At 44.7% G+C, this 21,059-nt stretch overlaps 1 long non-coding RNA gene across 1 annotated transcript in view; it reads right to left on the bottom strand.

The window, feature by feature from the left end:
- The window catches only part of LOC148883334 (uncharacterized), a 30,821-nt gene extending 17,832 nt beyond the window's left edge, over positions 1 to 12,989 (bottom strand). The window contains exons 1-3 of the long non-coding RNA XR_016118618.1: positions 12,954 to 12,989; positions 7,709 to 7,750; positions 567 to 689 (exon numbers count right to left, since the gene is read on the bottom strand). This is a non-coding gene — a long non-coding RNA (uncharacterized LOC148883334). The remainder of the gene's footprint in view (positions 1 to 566; positions 690 to 7,708; positions 7,751 to 12,953) is intronic.
- Between the last annotated feature and the right edge of the window lie 8,070 nt (positions 12,990 to 21,059).

The raw sequence follows: 21,059 nt of genomic DNA, 5'->3' as shown, positions 1-21,059 counted from the left end.
ACCCCAATCATTCAATCTTTAATCAAGCCAATCATCAGCTGTGAGAGGCTATTATATACAAATAATAATTTAAACGGGGGCTATGTTAAATAAAAAATATAATAGGGGAAAATGTGGCCATTTTTTTCTTCCCAATGTAATGAAATGAATGTCAATGAATTTTCATTTAAAACGCATTCTTTTCTTACAGACAGTGTATTTTAGGTGTTCAATTAGCTGAATCTGTTTAAATTAGATATCAAGTAGACAGGATGAACTTAATACAACTATTACACGTAACTGAATGTAAATGAAGTCATGAATTCCCATTGATAGATTCAACATGCAAATTGGATTGTTTTTCGCATTCCGCTCCCTGTTTTTTTTTTTAATGGCGACACAAATCAAAGTTTTTTTTTCTATTTATGGTGACACAAATCAAAGTTTTTTTCTATTTATGGCGGCACATGCTTTGTTACCGACTGCTCATCCCATTTCAAGGTCGATGACACGTGTCACAAGTGTCGCTTATTCCCTGTGTTGAAATAAATAAATACATAAATTTAAAAAAGGGATCGGCTGCGCACCTTTGGAGAATAGAGTTCAGCCGGCCGTAGTTTGGACGTGACGCCGAGAAAGTTGGGTGAGCGCCGGGAATTCCGATGGAAGTTTCTCAAGGATGGCGAAATGTGCTTGAAGCCATCTTCACACTGAGGAAAGGACAAGAAATAAGAACGATTGACATCATTGGCCAAATCAAGACAGTATCTCCACAACTCCAGAAGAGGATTAGGGCACTGAAGAAAGACAAAAGCAACTTTCTCACGGCAAGATTCTCACTTTCATCTCAGACATCTCACTTGAAAGTCAGAATTCCCAAATTCCACTTAGAATACTGGCAAGAAAGACAGAATTCTGAGAATAAAGTCAAAATTCTCATTTGAAAGTCAAGTCAGAATTCTGAGATTAAAGTGAGAATTTTGAGAATAACGTCCGAATTCTCACTTTAAAGTCAGAATCCTGACTTTAACTTGACTTTTTGTGCGTCATGTGAAACGGATTCGGATTGGTTTTCAGCATTCATTAAGGAGGAGACTCTGCTGAACGGTTGCGCCTTTTGGGCAGCACAGTTTTTGATTTGGGATGAATGTCGGTGCCATTTGAATGTCAGGGCTGGACAGCTCTGAGCGATTGTGCTCTTTTTGCGCTTGTCACGTGCAGCACTTTTCACAGTCCTGCTTTGTTCAGCAAAAAGGTCGGTGCTGTTGGACAGTCTGGCTTTCTCTCATGACACAACATCAACTCTGCTTTGGATCGTTGTCAAATTGTGTCTTTCTGCTCACTAATTAAACAAGATCTGTGAGCGGATTCGTCATAAATAGCATGTGGCTTCCAATTAGCGTGTAGTAGATGAGCACATTTCACCATGACGACCCTGATCCACTGCCGAAAAGGATGCTTTGATCCTCTGCTCTTTCAACGAGAACTGCTTCATGTCACAAAGAGGGTACAGCAAGTGTTGAAGAATGACTGACTCTGTCTTTGTGAGAACAATCAGACCGTGATTGAGAGGGACGGAGCTTCCCCTTGAACGATACATGGCCAGCTTTGCGTTGGCGTCTCTTCTCACTTTAAGCCCGCGCAGGCCGCTGGAGTGCGTCGACACTGAACAGGAGTCCCAAATGACAGCCTTACTAAAGAAAGAAAAACAAAGCCAATAGAGCGAGCGAGCGAGCGAGCCACCTGTTTCTTATAACCAAACAAGCAGGGCTGAACGGAGTGGAAGAAAGCAACTTTTTGGGGGATCTTTACCTTCAGAAGGAGACCAACACCGTTGATGTAGCTAGAATTACGTCTTTATTTTTATTCCACTTGATTGAGGCAATAAATATCCAGCTTTTAACTCGTGAAAGGAAAGGCCTGTCATTTATGTCTTGGGCTTTTACAGACCTGTCAGCACCCTGAATAGTTGTGTTTTTGGGTTGGTTTTTTTTTGCTTTCTGGCTTGAGCGCAACGACATTTCACCAAGCGCGTGACGTTGCAAATTTTATGAACGAGTGCTAAGGGGGGGAAAAATGAACATGCACAATGGCGACACGTGACCGGAATTACAGAGCCGTCAAACGGAATCCGAATTGTGAGTAGAGATGAAAACAAACATGGCTTCTGTGCAACATCATATCAGTGATGCTTCCAAGTCATAAAAAGCGCACTTCTTTATATCTCCTTGGTGACTCAAAAGAAAATGTTGTAAAAAATGGAGTGGCTTAAGGGGACAGAATTCTGTCATATGTCAGAATAAAGCAACTTTGACAAGTGTCATCTCGCTCAGAGGTTATTTACGTGACGAAAAGAAAAAACGCTAGCCCGCTAAGTGGCGTACACTACATTCAGTGTTAGCGCATTTTGTTTTTTAAGCAATTTAGCATTTGTACGCAAGCATATCTCACAGGCATCGGGGTTTTCATTAACCTTTCAAACGGCACACCGCCAAGATAACCTCACTCTAATTGATCCTTTTAAAGATGACAATTTACATATGTGCATAAATGATCGTCGGCAACAATTATTGACTTGACTGGTCCCTGTTTTGGAGAGCAGGCACAGCCAATCTTCTGGTGGCTCGCACGCGAGAGAGACTAGCGGCCATTGGAGGACTTGAAATCAATCAGCTAAATAGCAAATAAAGAGCGCTTGCAAAGGTCTTGACTTTTCTGCTGCAAGCAAGCTTCTTGGCGAAGATTGAAAATTGCTGCGTGCACCCGAAGCGATCATGACAATTTGTCTCCGTTTCACAGAAAGAAGAAAAATATGGTCATTTTGACCCTAAGATAAAGTTAAAACATGATCAGGATGAACCTGCCACTTTTTTTTTTCTCGCAATCCAATAGCTCCACAACGTAGTAAGAAAGAAATGATCAATGTACCACTCAACGTAGCGCTCCTATTTGCTGATTTTAATTAAGAAAATGATAAAAAGCTCCATCAAATGGAACCAGTGGAGCAAAAACGTGGTTGTGGCAAAATAATTCCCACTTGTTAGCCTTCTACTTGAAACTAAGTGCTTGAAATGAAACAGCGCTTTGGCTCTTCTAATTTACTCGAAGAGCTTTGACACCCTTGCTTTGGTTTGGTTTTACCTTTCGGCTTATCGTGAACGTCGGCTGTGGAAGCAAAACTTTTTTCCTAAGCCGCAGAGGAAGGCGAACGTTTGGCGCACACACACACACACACACACACACACACACACACGCACACACACACACACACACACACACACACACACACACACACACACACACACACACACACACACACACACACACACACACACACACACACACACACACACACACATCGCTGCATTAAGCCAAGTTAGGTAAAAAAAAACAATTGTCTCAAACTGCCATTTGGCTGAAAACGACATTTCCAATCATGTGATCCGTTGTAACAGGATCAAGTAAGATTTCAATCAATCACTGCCATTTTTCTTAGGCTGAATTGAATGTTTATGTAGTCCTAAAAGTCAATATTCTGTGGGTCCGGCAATTGGAGTGAAAATGACAAAAGCCCTGGCACATTTTGGCACACTGTCTGGCAGTGAATTAGTGAATGTTGACACAAGGATTTCCCCACAGTAAAAATGGAAAAAAAATGACAACCTGATCTTGACAACTTTCACATGTTCTTGTGCAAAATCTCTGTAAAAGCGCATCAAACAAATGGTTTCAACGCAGCATCGAATTCCGACATGCGTCCGGCAAAGCAATCAATCAAATGTCAAATGACATGTTCCGGCTCGGACTTGACAACTGGCCGGTACAGTAATTGGGCAAATTTACACCTGCGGAAAAGGGATGGAATATCAAAATTGATATTTCAGTTGATGTCATAAGTCACGTTGGTAGCTGGTGCGACGCAATTGGACGGAGTGCGGCCTTAATACCTTTTGAGTTTGACTGGGAAATCCAGAGAAAATTGGGCCATTTGAAAAGAGTCTTGTCGCTGTTGTCATGCAATGCAGTTCCTCTCCTGCCTCGCCATGGCAACATAAATGGCCACATTGCACCATCAAGGGAAGGAGAAAAAAAACATCCACCTCCCTGTTGAGTGAAGCCAATGAGGGCCCCCTTGGGAGCAGTCTGGCCCGTATCATTGAATTCATGACTTTCACAAATGGATCTTTTCATGACAGGACGGCTCACAGTGCGAAGAAGTGAGCCTTGAAAATTCATCCATCAACCCTTTTTCTTCCCATTTCCAGGGACTACTTTGAAAACGACGGTCTTTTCTATGCTGGCAATTAACGGAGTTGCCGATTATGTTGGTACAAAAATCAATTGAAAGGATTAAAGCGAGACCTCGGTGGGAAATGAAAGTGCACGTTGGTTAAAAATCCCTTTTTTTTTAAAGGCTCCCGTGGTTTACATTGTACGACAGTGATCATATTTAATGACTTTTTAATTGTGCTGCCTTAACTCCAGTCTAGTCTCGTTATTAAGCAAGCAGGTCATTCTCGACGAGGTTTGATGTAGCTTTGATGGCAAGTAGGTGGAAAGGGGAACAAAAGCTCGCTGCCGCCATTGTGGATTCACTTTGCGAGAAAAAAACAAACAAACAAAGGCAATACTTTGGCGTGTAACGCTGCTGGAATACCATCAAACAAGTGGCAATGATTAATTGTCGTCGGCACGTGTAAAGTACGCTCATGTTTGATACTTTGGAAAGCTTAACAAAGTGCTTGACGCAGCATCGGCTTTACCGGGCTTCAATTGAAATTGAAAAGGAGGATTTTTGTTGTTGTTGCTGCTGCTGCTTTTTCTCCGCTGACGTGACCGGTGTATACGGCGCACCCAAAAGCCTTGATTTTCTTCCAAAGATGACACTGCGCCTTGTACGCAGGTGCGCCTTATATATGAAGTCATATTAAGCCACAACAGGTCACGCAACGACTGTCAGTAGAAGAAGTCGTGCGTCTCCCCCCCCCCCCCCCCCCCCCCCCCAGCCTTAAAATGTAGTGTGCCTTCTATTTGGAAAACTCTTAATTCTTTCCATATTATATTTGGAAAATGTTTTTTCATTCATTGAAGGTGCGCCTTACTGTATACTCCGGTGCGTCTTAAACTGTATATGGAAAAAGTTTGAAAATACACCATTCTTTGGGGGTGCACCTTATACACCGGAAAAGACTGTATTTTATGTGCCCCGTGTGTGGTTTTAGCCAGACGAACATAATCAGCATATTAGTGTAAGTGAGTAGGCTGCTGATGAAAATGTAGAGTCCGGACGAGATCCAGGGGGGGGGGATGTCTACCCCCCCGGGTCAGCTGCAAAGCACAACATGGGAGCCAAGATGATGATGGTTGATTAGCAGCGGCAAACTAATGGTCTGGGGCCTTACTTGCGTCTATGGACAGCAGAGCCAAAATCAAGCCACAGCCTCTCCCAACCATCAAGTGCCATGGCGGGAGTCCAGCTCCCTTAGTGCTCCCACGTTCGTGCCGATGTTTGACTGGATTCCTGGCATTTGCGCAGGGGAGCCTGTTTGAAGGAACCAATGCATTCTTGCGGTATCAAATGTGGGGAAAAAAGCAAAGGAAAAGATGGCAAAGGTAACAATGCAGCCGGCTAACAAAAGCGAGCCTCTTCCAGGTTTCACAGCAGGTACCTGCGCCGCGGTTTTTTTCTCGGTCTGCTTCATCTGACCCCGCCAAAAAGTTCCAGCTTTGTCCTCATCTGTCCCAGAAGCTTGACTAGAAATTCAATTGTCCATCTATTCACGCTAGTTGTGTGAGCACTGTGGGTCTTTCCTTCCTGGTTATTTGTATTTCTCGGTTGGGCACCAAAAGAAATCTTGCCATGGCTGAGATTGCTTTTGCAAAGACTCGATTGGAGGAAGGTGACATTTTCACCTTGTGTTCAGTGTGAAATGTTGGGGTCGTGACTCACAGTTCAGTTTTCACGATTATTGATCCACTGGAAAGGGACTTGACACTTTGGTGCTGGTGCGCTTCAATTCAGCTTCTTTGATTTGAGGCACCTGGCTAAAATCGAAGCTGTCCTTTCTCATGAGGACCTTGAAGCAGTCATTCGTGCCTTTGTCACATCTCGGCTTGACGAATGTCACGCGCTTTACATTGGAGTCAGCCAATCCTCCATGAGGCGTCTCAAGCTGGTCCAGAAAGTTGCCGCTCGCCTCTCGACTGGTGCTCGTAAGAGGGAGCACAGAACTCCCTTCACTGGCTCCCCTTTCATTTGAGACTTCCTTTCAAGATCTTTTTGGTTGTCAAATCTAGAACTGGCCTGGCTCCACCTTAGCTCTCCGAGCTCATCCTTGCACACCTACAAACCTTCCCGGCGCCTCAGGTCTGCTGAACAGACATGATTAGACGTGCCAAAAACTAAACGGAAGCTCATATGGGATGGTTGCAGGCCCCGCTCTCGATGAACCGCCTCTGAACATTGGGCAAACCCCCTCGCTGCCCAACTGTAAAACTTTAACTCTTTGGCATTTGACTCAGCATGATTCAGACTTGATTTTCGTCTTATTCCCTGGTGCTTTCTACTATCTTTTTGACTGCTTTATTTCCTGTATATGATCGTTGTCCATGTTCAGCGCTTTGTTACAACTTCAGCTGTTGTTAAAGCGCAATATCAATCAAAACCGATGCTCACACCCTCTGTCTGTACAGATGATAGTTGACTGCGGTCTGAATGAATCTATGACATCCATATCACGCCAGACTTGGAGGGGAAAAGCAAAATCAACAATGAACCAAATGTTAACAGTTCCCTAGATTGTCATTTTGGGATAAACAGGCAAGAAAACTGATCTCGAGCGTCCAACAAACTATGTTGTCCAGTCAGTATATTCCATTTTATTTGAAGCGTGTCTGATCCTGGTCACCTGGCTGTTTTCCCTTCCCTGCGGCTCAATAACGACACTGCTCGCAACCCGAATTGAGGATGGCAACCTTGTTTCCAAGTAAGGTAAATGCATGGTGTTGGAAGAAAGACAGCTCTCCTCTGCTGATAGTAGTGGCAAAGAGGAGCAATAATCCCCCGGAGCAGCCATCTTGATATTATTCCTGACAGTTTTCCACCCACCTAGAGTGCGCTTGCAAACGGACACACCCCTAAAGCAACACACACGCGCACGCACACATTTCAAGGTGAGCGCTGGCAGTGGGTATCTGTTTGGTGTTTGGAAGACGACACCCGCCAATCTGAGTGCAAAATGCGGCTGGCAGAATGCTATTTTCCCAGCATGCTCCCTTAACAAAGTTGTTAGTTTTTTTTTTTTAAGGCTGCGGGAAATAGAAAAAGCGGCAAGCTGAGTGAGCAGAAGGAATTAAAGATTGACAAAGACCAACATTTCAATCTATGGTCGAGATTCCTCCACAAAAGAGAGCACTTGATCAAAATCTCTCACCGGGAGCACACAGAAGAAGAAAAGTCATTTGCACATCATAGTTGGGGCTCAACACGGCTGCCAAATGTTGCTTCCGTGGCACTTGCTGGCCTGGGAGTCAAAATCATCTCCCAAAAAGAAAGGAAAACGCGTGCAAACAGCTTGCCGCGCCACCCCCTGCCGAATGAATCATTTGCTTGAAACGCCACTTCCACCGGCGGCCGACTACTCGCCACGTACTCACGTACGAACCTTTTTCAGACAGATTTGCACAAAGATTGTGGAAAGCTGAAAATGCAGACAGATAACGGGCTTACTTTTCATTTGGCGTGGAGAGATGTGGCCAACTCTTGGGGAGACTGTCACAAAAGAACAACGAGATCAAAATAGGTTTGATTTTGACATCAGGCACTTTTGGACTGACATTGCTAAACAAGCAGTCATTCGAAAAAACTATTGAGATTCAGGCCCGGTTTTTAACTCATTCACTGCCATTAGCCAATTCATTCGGGAATTGAAAATATGACGTCGAGCGCCATTCCCTTTCCCTTGATTTGTTTGGGTTTTGTGTTTTCATGCTTGGGTGGCGATAAAGCGTTGTCCGTGGCCCCTGGCAATGGTTTTGCTTTTCCACAAGGGGGCAACATTTCCATTTTTTCTATGTTAGCGCTTTGTTCCAGCTTCGGCTGTTGATAAAGCGCTATATCAACCAATATGGATGTATTGCAATGTATTTTGGACAGCTGCCCTCATTTCAAGCTCATCTAACTCCAGGCCCATGTCATTTAGGACTTCACTCTTTTATGCTGATTAAATAAGAGAATCTAGTTACGCAATACGCTGTATTGAATGTTTATGTAGTCCTAAAAATCAAATATCTTTGGGTCCTGGCACCGGCGTGGACACATTTTTGCACATCGTCTGGCATTGAATGAGTGAATTTCCTAATAGCAAACATGGCTCCTTTCTTTCCAAACATAATGTGAAACATTTCCTTCATCAATTATTTGAATTTTCCTGTTCCAAAAAAAATAAAAGAATAAGACTTGGAGACAGAAGCGAGGCCATAGGTTCCTAATAGGTTTATCCTGATGCTAAGTAAGACCAGCATTTATCTTGTTCCAAAGGAACACAATGCGGCCGAGTGCTCCTGAATAGCATGGCCAATTACACGGCATGTGTGTGTTTGTGTCGACACGTTTTTCTCAACTCTGCAATAGACCATCTCTCCCTCTCGCTCTCTTTCTACGCACTACCCCCCCCCCTCTCCCCCACTATGTAATAGCTAGCAACGAGCCAGCCACGTGCCCTTTGCTCTTTGTACAAGCCCAGGTGGTTACCATGGCGATTTTAAGACTTATCCTAACATTTTATTACCCATCATTATGTGTCATTAAATACATACATATTAATGCCAAAAAACAGCATTGGTAAGGGTTGGGGGGGACAGGCGGGGAATGACTGGAGGCGAAGGGGGTGCTTCTACAAAGATGGAAAGACCTGAAAGCGGCTTTTAGCTGTTTTGATGTCGCCTGAACATATGATCAACCTTAGGTGCACACCAAAACAAAGGGATGCATGACATGATGACGGCCTTGACGTGATGTATAGCGTAGCCGTGAGCTTAGCTAGCCATCATCACGTTCTTGTGCAGGATCCCAGTGAAATGAGAGGAACGTTCAATGTTCCATTCACAATTCCATTTTTGAACTCATTGGCTGCCATTCCCAAATGTATTCGGGAATTGAAAAGTGTGACGTTGAGTGGCATTTCCACATTTGTTCGGGTTTTGGTTTTACTTGCGGGGATGCCGATAAAACTCTGGTCAGACCTCTGGCCATAGTTTTTTTCCTTTCTACAAGGGGCCAGCATTTGCCTTTTGGCCATGTTTGCGCTTTGTTGCAGCTTCAGCGCCATATCAATCAAGATCTGTTTTCTATTGCATTTTGTACAACCGCCCACAATTCAAGCTCAAATAACTCCAGAAGTATATAACTTGGGAATTAACTCTTGTTTTCCAATGGAAGAAGAAAGTCTAGGGTTTCTAACTTTGTATTGAATGTGTATGTTGTCCTAAAAATCAATATTCTGTGGGCCTTGCAACTTGAGTGAAAATGACAAAAGCCCTAGCACTGGAGTAGACACATTTTTGCACATCGTCTGGCAGTGAATGAGTTATTCAAAAAATGCCTGAAAGTATCTTCCAAAATCATGTATTTTCTCCAACGAGTCAGGTAGTAATCTGGTCAAGGTCTTTGATTTGGATGGTGCTGCTCACACACGCTGGCGCTGGCGGTGTGAATGCCTTTAATCAGCTCTCCTGCCATTGCCAGTATGATCATCAGCCCGCCATTAAATGATTAGCTGATCAACTTCAAGCTAAACTGCAGTGATTCCGATCATCAATTAGCCTTATTATGATTAGGCTACATTATGGCTAAAGCCGTTCAAGCACGCTTGACAGTCGAAACAAGACCGCTTGACAAAAAGTGAAGTGCGGGTCATTTTTCCTACTTTCAATGGCTCCTCTGGTATGCGAGTGGGGCTTTTGCCGCTTGAATACATTTATTTCACATTACTTGATTATTTTCCATGGATGGAGTTCATTTATTCCGCAAATTCCATCATGGTCAATATTGTTCGATAGTCCGCAGGGATTTTGCAATCTCATTGAAAGGAATCTCATTTGAACTTTGCTGCTTTTGGGTTCTGAGGGCAAACATGAGGAAATGCTCCTCTGGCTGAAAGGACTGAACATTTTTCTACCTGCTTCCTCATTGATTATTCTTACATTCTTGGCAGGCGAGATTCTAAATCTATCACCGCACCCTAGTTACCTATTTTCACTCAAGCTAGGACACAGCTAGCCTGATAGCGTTTAGAAATGAAGGAAAAGGGGTGCCCATTTCAAGGTACGATCAGAGCATTGTCATGAAATGGTGAGTAGTTTGACTTTATTTGAATGCTATCGTGCCCATGACCATTTTAGATTTCAGTTAGTGGTGGACACTGACCCGCAGGAAAAAAAATTAAGTTCTTCTCCTGTGCCTGTAAAACGTCCTTGAGCGTTTTGAAAGGCGCTTACAAATACAATTTTACATTACTATGATTAATGATTGGAGTCAATGGTTCCTGTATTTAGTTAGCGCATCTCCAGTCCTTGTGTTATTATTTTAATTTTCTGGAGGGGAAAGTGCAAAGAAAATATGATGAGTACAAAAGCAAAGGTTAACATGACTCACGGCATCAAAACAATTTAAAATGGGAGCAGAACGCTTTTCAAAGAACATGTATTTTGAGCTGAAAATAATTGATGTTGTCGTTTTTGTTTGTTTGTTTTTTTTGCGGCAGTGGATTTTCAGCTTCCCGGAGGCCCAGCATGAGATGCTGCATTTTTCCCAGCGGGCTCCTTTCAAAACGGCCTTGGCCAGGGTGCACCTCATAGCCAGGGTGCACGTCACATCTCCTTCCAAATATTGACAGCGGCGAGCGAGCGAGCGAGGACATGAGGGCTGATTGCAAAAACGGCCTCAAGTAGTGTTTTATCCGCCAATGCAATCTTCTCCTGTCACGTGACAATATTTTATATATACGACGAATGAATCATTCGGTCCCCTGACATTTCATTTCCCGTCACTGTCAATGTGCAACAAGTTAGCCAAGTTACTTGCAGGGCGTTGAAGTGTAGCAAGTGTTGCACAAAGGAATTACATCCCCTCATGTTTTATTCACGAGACGGAAAGAGTGCTCAAGTCTGCGCTACTTGTCGCTTTGATTTCAATGAAAATGCGATTTTCGGATATTCCGACTCCACACTTAGCAATCAAACATCCGCGTTTGTGCCAACGTCTGAGTGGCTAATAATGATACGGCGCGTGACCTTTGAACTTTCACGGCCGAGGGGTCTCCCTGCCGGCGTCCCCAAGGGCCCACGCGTCGTGACAGCGTGAGCGATGAGCAGCGGTGACGGCTGTCTCGCTCGGCTATATTTAGCCCGGCGCTAAACAGGGAAGCTCCAAAATAGAGCCCAAGCCCCAAACAAATGATTACGAGGCCACCTCGGGTCTGCCCCCGTTGACCAGTAAAGGAGCCCGCCCCGCCCCCCGCCTCCCCCGGGGTAGAAAGCTTTAAAGACCCTTTCAGAAAAGGCAGGCAGAGATGTTGGACATGCTGGAGAAAAAGAGAGCAAGTCGTGTCTTACTTTGAAATTGCTGACAAGTTAATCATCCCCCTGTGAAAAGGCCCCGTCGCAGCTCAAATGGCCGGCGTCTTCTTACTTTTATTGCTATCATCTGTCAGTCACTCACAACCTGCTTTCTTATGTGAACTAAAGCAGCTATAGAGTCATGTTCAGGATTTGTTTTTGCATTTGATCTGCCTCATTGCAAATTGTTCTTGTAGGGAGGAAAAAAACAGACCCATTTGTGGCATTTAAATGCATCAGACATTTGGGATGTGTAAAAGCTTCTTGAAATCATCCGTTTGTGGTTCTGGCTTTGTTCTTGAGCATCGTGGTTCTCACAAGCTCTCTCTTATGGTGTTGTTGTCACTCAAAATTGTGGATTGGATCGAACATTTGGAATCCTAGCAATTCAAATCATCTGTCAGACGCCACAAAAAAAAAAACACACACACACGATTGTCACACTATGAAATGAGTCACTTGTTTAAGAGTGTTGAAGAACTCAATTGCAAGGATATATATTTCATTCATGCGCACGCACACCCACATATACACACAATGTATCACTATTATGGGAATTTGGATTATTTTTGGAGAACCGCTTATATTATGTTAAGGGGTCTTTGCAATCTCATGTTAATGAATCGCATTTGAACTTTGCTGCTTTTGGGTTCTGAGGGCAAACATGAGGAAATGCTCCTCTGGCAGAAGGTACTGAACATTTTTCCGCCTGGTTTGATTATTCTTAAAGTCTTGGCCCGCCAGAATCAAAATCTATCGCCGCATCCGAGTTACCTATTTTCACACAAGTTAGGACACAGCTACCCTGCTAGCATTTAGAAATGACAGAAAAAGGATGTCTATTTCAAGGTAAGATCAGAGCATTGTCGTGAAATGCTGAGTAGTTTGACTTTATTTGAATGTTATCGTGCCGATGACCATTTTAGATTTCAGTTAGTGGTGTACACTGACGCGCAGGAAAAAAAAAGTTCTTATCCTGTGCCTGTAAAGTGTCCTTGAGAGTCGCTTATAAATACAATGTTATGATTATATTTTATAATATATCACTATGATTAATGACTGGAGTCAATTTCATCCGTTTCCATTTTTTTGTGTTGACTAAAGCACTGGACATCCTTTCATTTTCTTTCAAATCTCTTTTTAAAGTATGTTGATAACATCTCACACCTTGCTGATGTCACCTATGATTTGACGGTTTTGTGCGGATTTTTACATCCGGGTAAAAATGACCCACAAGATAATCAAGGTGATTTTTTTTCTACATAATACGAGGGTTAAGGCACAGATCCGTTACTGAAATTAATTGACTACCAAATTATGCACCGAATGAATTACAAAATAAAAATGAAAAGACTCACTCTGTCTCTTTAAATGTGTCCAGTGCTAACTTTGTTTGTTTTTTCCTTCTTCCTTTTGTTTTCCTCTTGGCTGTTGATTTTGGCATTGTGTTGTTCCTCCATGGCTCCAGTTTCCGAGCTGACAGTGCTGCATGTCGCTCACTTCCATCTTCCCCCTGGACACTCAAATGCTGCTGCACATCTTGGCCAATCCCATGTGGCTCTACTAGAGAAAAAGGAGAGGAAAAAACAACAAGAAAAACAAATGTCCATTTCAAGGAAGGAAACGTTCACGCCATGAGATACACTTGCACAATGTGCACATGTGTGACCTGACATTCAAGAGCAAAACTGTCACACATTTGGCCTTCAAAAAGAAATTCCAATTCTCCAATAGGCTTATTTTGACTTCTCTGAAGGGGTAAATATCAAGCTAAGCATCGTTCGCTTGCACAGGCGAAAATAAATCAACTTTTCATTTCAATTCATTTACTGCCATTCACAAATGTATTCAGGAATATGAGGTCGAGCCCCGTTCCCCAATTTGTTTGCGTTTTGCCTTTTCCTGCTTGGGTGCCGATAAAGTGCCGGTCAGACGTCTGGCAATGTTGGGGCAGCGTTTCCCTTTTTTCCACGTTAGCGCTTTGTTCCAGCTTAAAGCGCTCTATATATGGATGGATTGCATTTTGGACAGCCGCCCCCGTTTCAAGCTCATATCACTCTGGACCCATCTCATTTAGCAATTAACTGAGGAAAAAAGAGAATCCGACGCTGCATTGAATGTTTATGTGGTCCAAAAAGACAATCTTCTGCGGGTCCTGCAATTTGAGTGAAAAGGACAACAACTGGCGTGGCGTGGACACATTTTTGCACCTCAAATGATCATTTTGAGTGACAAAGTAGGATAAGATCCAATGAAATTGGAAGAATGCAAGGCTTCCCTCATTTCCGATTGGATGTGTGATGTCTGTTTCGATGCGATGCTTTTTTCTTTCTTTTTGAAAGAGCGCTTGCATTGCACGCAAAGTGAATTGCACGTCTGGTGCTCGTGAGCTAAATACCGCAACAAGGTCCAAGGCGGGCGGTCCTGTTGTCATTTCAGACATCCTCCCTTCTCGTCGTCTTCCTTGTAAACAGTGTTCTGCGTAATCCCGAGTGACAGGCGGCCTTTGTTTCACGAGGTTTCACTTCTTCCAACAGTAGTTCTCAATGACTTGAAGTGCGCCGTGCGGCCGGCTCTGCTTCCATTCAGCGGCGCGGCGCCATAACCCGGATTGACGTCCAGCTTGGATTGGATTGCGGATGACTCCAAACATTGGCTTTGGCCACATTTCTCACTTCCTGACCACATTTCATCCGTCCACGGCACAGGTGTCAAAGTCAAGGCCCGCGGGCCAAATCCGGCCCGCCACATCATTTTTTTTCGGCCCGCGAAAGCAAATCAAACTTGTTAAATTGCTAAAATCTGAGCCAAAATTTCATATTTTTGGATGTCAACCACAATAAAAGTCATTATTCTTGGCTTCAGATTTGAAAACGACTTATTCCTTAATTTGCTGTGTGCTCTATGTGTAATATTTGAAGGGATTTAAACATTCTAATGGGTTCCCCAAATTCATAACGGCCCTCGAGAGGAAACCATAACTACAATGTGGCAAAAAATGACTTTGACAGCCCTGGTCCACGGCTTGTCTCCATATGCAAATGCGGACGCGGGCATTCATAAACAGGAGATATTTGAAAGGCCCACCTGCAGGACGTACGACTGTCTCTGACGGGATGAATCTGGTTAGCATCTTTGGATTGCGATGAGGCAAAGACTAAGCATGCCTTTGGGGCGTCTGGGGCGGTGGAGGGTGAAGGCTCTGAGATGGCCAGACAGGCATCGGGGGGTCTGGCTCAAGCGCTTCCCTTTCACCAAAAACAAGGAGCTCACAATGACGCCCGCTCAGAGCCTGCAACCCGAGAGGGCAGAGGGCTCCTCGGGACGGCATAAGCGAAGCCAGATGGGAGCGCCGTGAGGGAATGAGCAAGTGTGGTGGAGGGTCAGGGAGTGCTTGGTAGGGGAAAAGGAACTTTCAACCTCCTCCCTCACATTCTGCTAAGCGCCCGTCACAGATGCCTCGGTGAGCGACGTGCATTGTGGGAAATGATCACAGGGGCCTTTGCCTTTGAAGGCGAATGAGTGCAAGCAGCAGCAGAAGCAGCAAATGTTGCTCTTTTCCTGTTCCTCTTCCCGCCATGCTGCACCTGGGCTGAAAGCAAAAGCCAATAGCGTGATTGAGCGCGCGCATACTTGCGTTTGTCTTAATGGCTTGATTGAAGATCCCGGTGATGCACCGACTTTTAGATTGCCACGTGAATAGGGTGACTATAGATGTTGATTTGTTTTGTTTGTTTAACGGATGTAAGATAGCCATTCATCTAAACAGTAGATGATGCTTAGCTGCCATGGCAAAACTGCGACAAAAGTCCTACCTGCATGCTTGGAAAAGAGCGCTCACTTTTCAAGCAACCGCTTTCACTCGTCAAAGACTGAAATGACATTTTGGCTCACTTGACTTCTATTGGATCCATCGTCTCGGTAACGCAACAAATGGCGGCATGCTGCAACCGTCAAAATCTCACATTGCACCTCAAATTGAGGCGTATGTTTTCATTCTTGACACGCTTAGGAGAACGTTCATCAAATTATGAGAAATAGCAAACATTTGTCTGCAATTCAGTCTGCGGCTGGATGGATGCATGGTTTGAGGAGCCCGCGAACCACAGCGCCAACGCGTATGTAGAACGGTCGTGGCTTGGAAATGAAGCGGATTGACAGGAGATGTGAGACAAGCTCTATTTGTCAACGGATGCTACAGGTTGGGGTTTGCTTTCAACATTTAGCTTGACGTCCATGAGCCACTGGTGAAAAGGATGCTCCTCTCCTCTTTCATACAACAAAGAGAGTGCAAAAAGTGCCTCAGATTGAATGACTGTCTGTGGCTTTTGGGTTGTGTCATATCATTTGTTATTTTTGTTAGTTTTCCTTTTGACTTCAAGACAGAGTGGCTGCCTTGACAGCAGGTCCTGCATTTTGTTTGTCTACTTCTTCTTTTTTCTTTCCTCTTCCTTTCATAACTTTGCTGCTAGTGAAAAGTAAATGTCTCCACTGCGAGACGAATAAAGGCTAAGCCAATCCAATCCATTTGAATACAGGACATTTTGCTGCGGTAGCGCTTCAATACGTTTTTCACCAGGGACGTCCGGCACTGACTTGTCACCTCCAATCCGCCACTCTCCTTGTGATGCCATCCAGATGCCGCCGCCCGACTGCCAAACACAGCGGCCTCTCTGTCTCATTCAGGCTTGAGAAGACTTCTGGTTCAAAAGCAACAGATGGACTCCTGCAAACATATCAGTCATTGTGAAAAGAGAGACATTCGCCCACTTTTTCAACACAAGTGTGTAGACTTTCTATGTCCACCGTCACCGAGAAAACTCTCCAGACAAGCGAGCACCTGTTGTCTGACTAGATGCCACCTGAATGGCGTTGACGTGCATCTCGCCACCTCAACCGAGCATCTGCGAAGGCATTTTCCTCCTGGCTAGTTTGCATGCCTCCGTTGGCTACTTGTCCAGTCCGGACAGGAAGATAAAGAGCTGAATGTTGTTGCTGTCCAGAGAGCAGACCCTCACACATGATGAATTGTTTCCTGGTTGCGACTCCGACTGGCTCGAGGCCTTCCGCACCCTTGCTTTCAAGACGTGTTTGTGTGAGAAAGTGACGAAAAACAAAAGAAGAAGAATGCAACGTCTTTTCACTCAGATCCAGTTTCAAAGGCTCAAGCGCTGACGTTTTGATTGGAAGTGTTGACAATAAATCCATCCATGCTATCACTTTCTCGCAGCAAATGTTTCATGTTAACGTGAAGAAGACAACGCAATGTTTGTGTTTGAAATAATCTGGCTGCCTTCATGTGGTGATGATGATGCAATTAATCAATCATGTGTTCATGACTCGGTCCAAATGACCGAAGAAGTGGTCGTACGAACAGTGGCTGCACACTCTTCCTTTTGGTCTTAATGTCAAAGCAAAATGCACCAGGCGAGTGTTAAAAATGAAACATACCCATCTGGGTGCCAACATGTCAGATCAGGTAAAAAGTCCGGACAGGCGTAAGTGACACGCGACACCTCTTCCATGATTTGGGGTCATTTTCACACGGATGGGCCCTGTGGCTGAAGCGCCATGACTCTGCGGGGGTATCATCAGAGGAAAAGTCTTTTCATGTGCACCTTTCCTTTAAGTCAGTGCTGTCAAAGTCATTTTTTTTTTTGCCACGGGCCACATTGCAGTGACGGTTTCCTCTGCAGGGCCGTTATGGACTTGGGGAAGCCATTAGAATGTTTCATCCTCTCCACATAAAACATACAGAGCGCGCAACAAATTGGGAAATCACCACTTTTCAAATCTCAAGTCAAGAATAATGACTGGTATTGTGGTTGACATGGGACAATTTGAAATTTGGCATGGGACTTTGCCTTTGCGGGCCGAATAAAATGATGGGGCGGGCCCCCGAGCCTCGACTTTGACACCTGTGCTTGAAATGTACGATTGCTATGGTCAAAGTAAAATATTTGCCATAAAAGGGCAAATGACAAAGCCATAAATTCATTTGCATTATTGTTGGGATCGCTCAACTGTAAAGATTTGATGAGCTGGATTGCATGGAGTATACTTGTCCAGTGTTCTACTCGCTCTCGACGTTTTCACCTTTTTCGCTTGATGGACACTGGATGGATTGTTTTGATGATGAAGAAAGTAGCCAGTGGTCAGTTGAGCCTGCTTGATTGAGGCAGTTGAGACTTCAAAGCGACATTGAGGACCATCCTATAAGAAGACCCTCAATGGGAGCCCCCCCCACCCACAATAAACAGGCAGGCCTTTGTCACCAGGAGTAGGTGTGGCCTGAGGGCTTGCTTGCTCCTCATTATGATTTTCTAAAGTAATGACACCTTATTAGCTGTGTTTGTTTTAGCGTGCAGGTGTGGGCCATTGGGTGGCGGATCGGCAGACGTGCTGCTGCTGCTGCATTTACTCCTGAGAGTCTTTTTTCATTCTTATTATTATAATAAACTCTCTCTCCTCATCTTTACTTTTAGGGGGTTGTTCGACGTGGTATTGTAGCCCTGTTGCCAATTTCAGCCCGATAAAAGAAACGTGCAATTAGGGCCATTATAGCAGCAGCTGTGTGCTTCCGAGCCACGCATAGACACCGCCGTTTTCTCCCCGGGTCTGAGATATATATATATATATATATTTTATTTTTTTTGGTGGGGTAAAAGCAGAGCCATCATGGCGTGCGGCAAGCACGGAGCGGAGGTCAAAGTGGCCTACAGAGTATGCAGGAAAGACAAGAAAAGTTGTTGTTGTTCTGCAGTGAAAGCAGCAGGGAAGCTCGCCCACAGACTCGCCGGCCTGGAGAACAATGGAGCTGCCATCTCCCAACGTCAAGTGTTATGAAAAAGGGCTCGCCGCCGCAGCTTGGCGGCTGGCCCGCATGCGCTTCGCCGCCGCGTGGGCGCAAGGACATTTGCAAGTAGGGAAATGCTCTTTTGAACTGGCGGGAGAAAAGACACCCCCCATTCAGCAAGGCTGACGATTGCACACAGCTTCACGAACTGCCGTGCGGATTCACCATTCCAAAGTAACCTTGCTGTTCCTGCGACAATAGAAACTAATTGCAAAATGATGAATGAAGGAATGACTTGTTTCCACGCTGTGGAAAAGCCAAAAGGACTCAGAGTGTCTGACTCTGTTTTCCTGGTGAATATTCTACTCCGATGCCCCCTTTTAAATAAGCAGACAAAAACAAAACAAAAAAAAACACCCCTGCTCTCTGTGACGTCCACGCACGCGTTGCGGCCGGCTAATTATCATCCTTTCATCAGTCAACATCAGCCTGCGCTTTCATGTCGAATGGCGGGGCTCACAAAGAAACAACAAAATGCCGGTGAGGAATTAAAGAGCTGATTACGTTGGATCAAAGACGAAGCAGCGCGGCGACGCAGCAAGAGCCCGCAGAGCGGCGCGGGCTTGAATCCCGCCGTGGGCCCGCCGAGGCCACGAGGGAACAATCTTACGCTCTCAGCACAAACAAAATGGCGGAAGGTTCCTCCTCTGTTACTAACACTTAACGATTGTGCCCCGCTCGACTGACTTTGCGACGGTCACAACAAGCATCAACAAGGGCCCTTTGTGGCGCGCGCACACGCCGCTATTACACTTAATTGATCGAGTGAAATGTTTTATAATTGGCAAGTACATCAGTCATGCGGAGGTTACCTGTACACACATGGCGATTTTTTCATCAAACTGAATGAAGCACTGCTATTATATCCTCTTGGAAGAGTCAGCATTATTTGTTATTTTGTTTTGTTTCTTGTTCTTTTGCCTTGAAGATGGCGCCGCAAGTGTAGCTGCCTTTCCAGCAGCTCCCGGATTTTGTTTTTCTACTTCTTTCTTTCATCTTCCTTTCAAAACTTTGCTCTGCTGTAAATGTCTCCACTGCGAGACCAATAAAGGTCAATCCAATTCAATCCACAAAAATGGACAAAATGCGACTTCAATGGACAGTTCGGATGGCAGATAAGTAATTGTCAGCGCCCTGGCCACTCTCGAGGACTTGCAACTGCAAGGAATCCAAACAAGGGCGCGGAAAAATCCTACTGGACCCTTCGCACCCTGCCCACCACCTTTTCCAGCGACTCCACTCAGGCAGGCGCTAGCGATCCATGCGCACCAAATTCAGCAGACATTTAAACAGCTTCTTCCCCCATCGCCATTAACTCTGTAAATAGAAGTGTATGGTGCCTCCTTGCAATTTTTTGGTGATGATACGAGTGCAGCGTGTTCTAGCGGAAACAAATTCCTTGCGTTCTGCACGGCAATCAAGATGATTGTGAAGTGCACACTTGTAGGCTGCCCAGAAATGTTTTTCATTTTGGGATTCAGTCCTGCTCCAAATAGAAATAGAGAAAAGGAAGTCAATGGTGTTACCCCCAGTGGACTTACGAGGTTCTCAAAATAGCAGCTATTGCTCGGCCAATTCTTTTGCCTTGACAAAAAAAAAAAAAAAAGAGAAATTAATTTCGCATCCGATCACGAATCCACTATCAAATGTTATCGGGCTGTGCGCGAGTGCCTGAAATCCACGTGCAACGCTTTGTCTCACGCGGCGTCGTCACTCGTTGCGCATAGGACTCCTCCTCACATGGCCACACCTTTGGCCTCATGAGGGGTGCGCAAGTGAACACAAAGTGAGAGGGGACCAACGAAGCGGTGCGTCAAAGCATTTTGCTGAGGCTCACTTGGCCACGAGCTCAGTACCGGAGTCCCTGCTGAGCAGAGCGGAAGAGCGGGGGGGGGCCTTCGCTGACTGCAGAGGCGGGCCCGGGCAAGGTGGGCTCACGGCCCCGTGCCGAGACCCCCTCCCTCCCTACCTCGGACAAACACCACAGTGGATAATCCTTCCGTCAAGATCGGAAAAAGTCAGCGTGTGAACACGGCTCCATTTCACACTGCTTACACGACACGACATCTTAACACGAGCTCAAAGTATCTGCTCAGAAAATGCAGGTCGGTTCTTTTTGCAACTAACACTTGGCAAACTATCATCTCACACAATTGTCATTTTAGTTTGCAGAATATGAAACTAGCTTAGTGAGCAAAATGTAGGACCTTAACCTGCAGGTCTTAACTTGTGAATTTCCATCCGATACAGTAAGCTTATAAATGAAATGTATTCTATTATTATTATTATTATTATTAAGCTAAATTACAATGCAAGTTAACTCCAGTCATGACAAATCACTGTCAAATCAAACAAAAATTAGTTTCCCAAAACAATGTCAAATTTAATGTCATTTTTCTGCTATGACACAGAAATGTAACCGATGGAAACGTTTCCAGATGCAAGAGAAATTCTTGGTTGATTTTGCACGGGTGGGATGACCCGTGGTCAGAGAATTTAAACTGCTTGTTGAGGAAATGGGTGACATTTTTTTTTGATGCTACACAATGCCAATTGTTCATTCGCGCATCTTATTTGATGACATCCACACAACTAAAATACAGTCAAA

The sequence above is a fragment of the Hippocampus bargibanti genome, linkage group LG20, assembly GCF_051943395.1.
Source record: "Hippocampus bargibanti isolate YZ-2025 linkage group LG20, ASM5194339v1, whole genome shotgun sequence".
NCBI lineage: Eukaryota > Metazoa > Chordata > Actinopteri > Syngnathiformes > Syngnathidae > Hippocampus > Hippocampus bargibanti.
The sequence above is the reverse complement of the archived record's forward strand: the minus strand, read 5'-3'. Positions and strand labels throughout refer to the sequence as shown.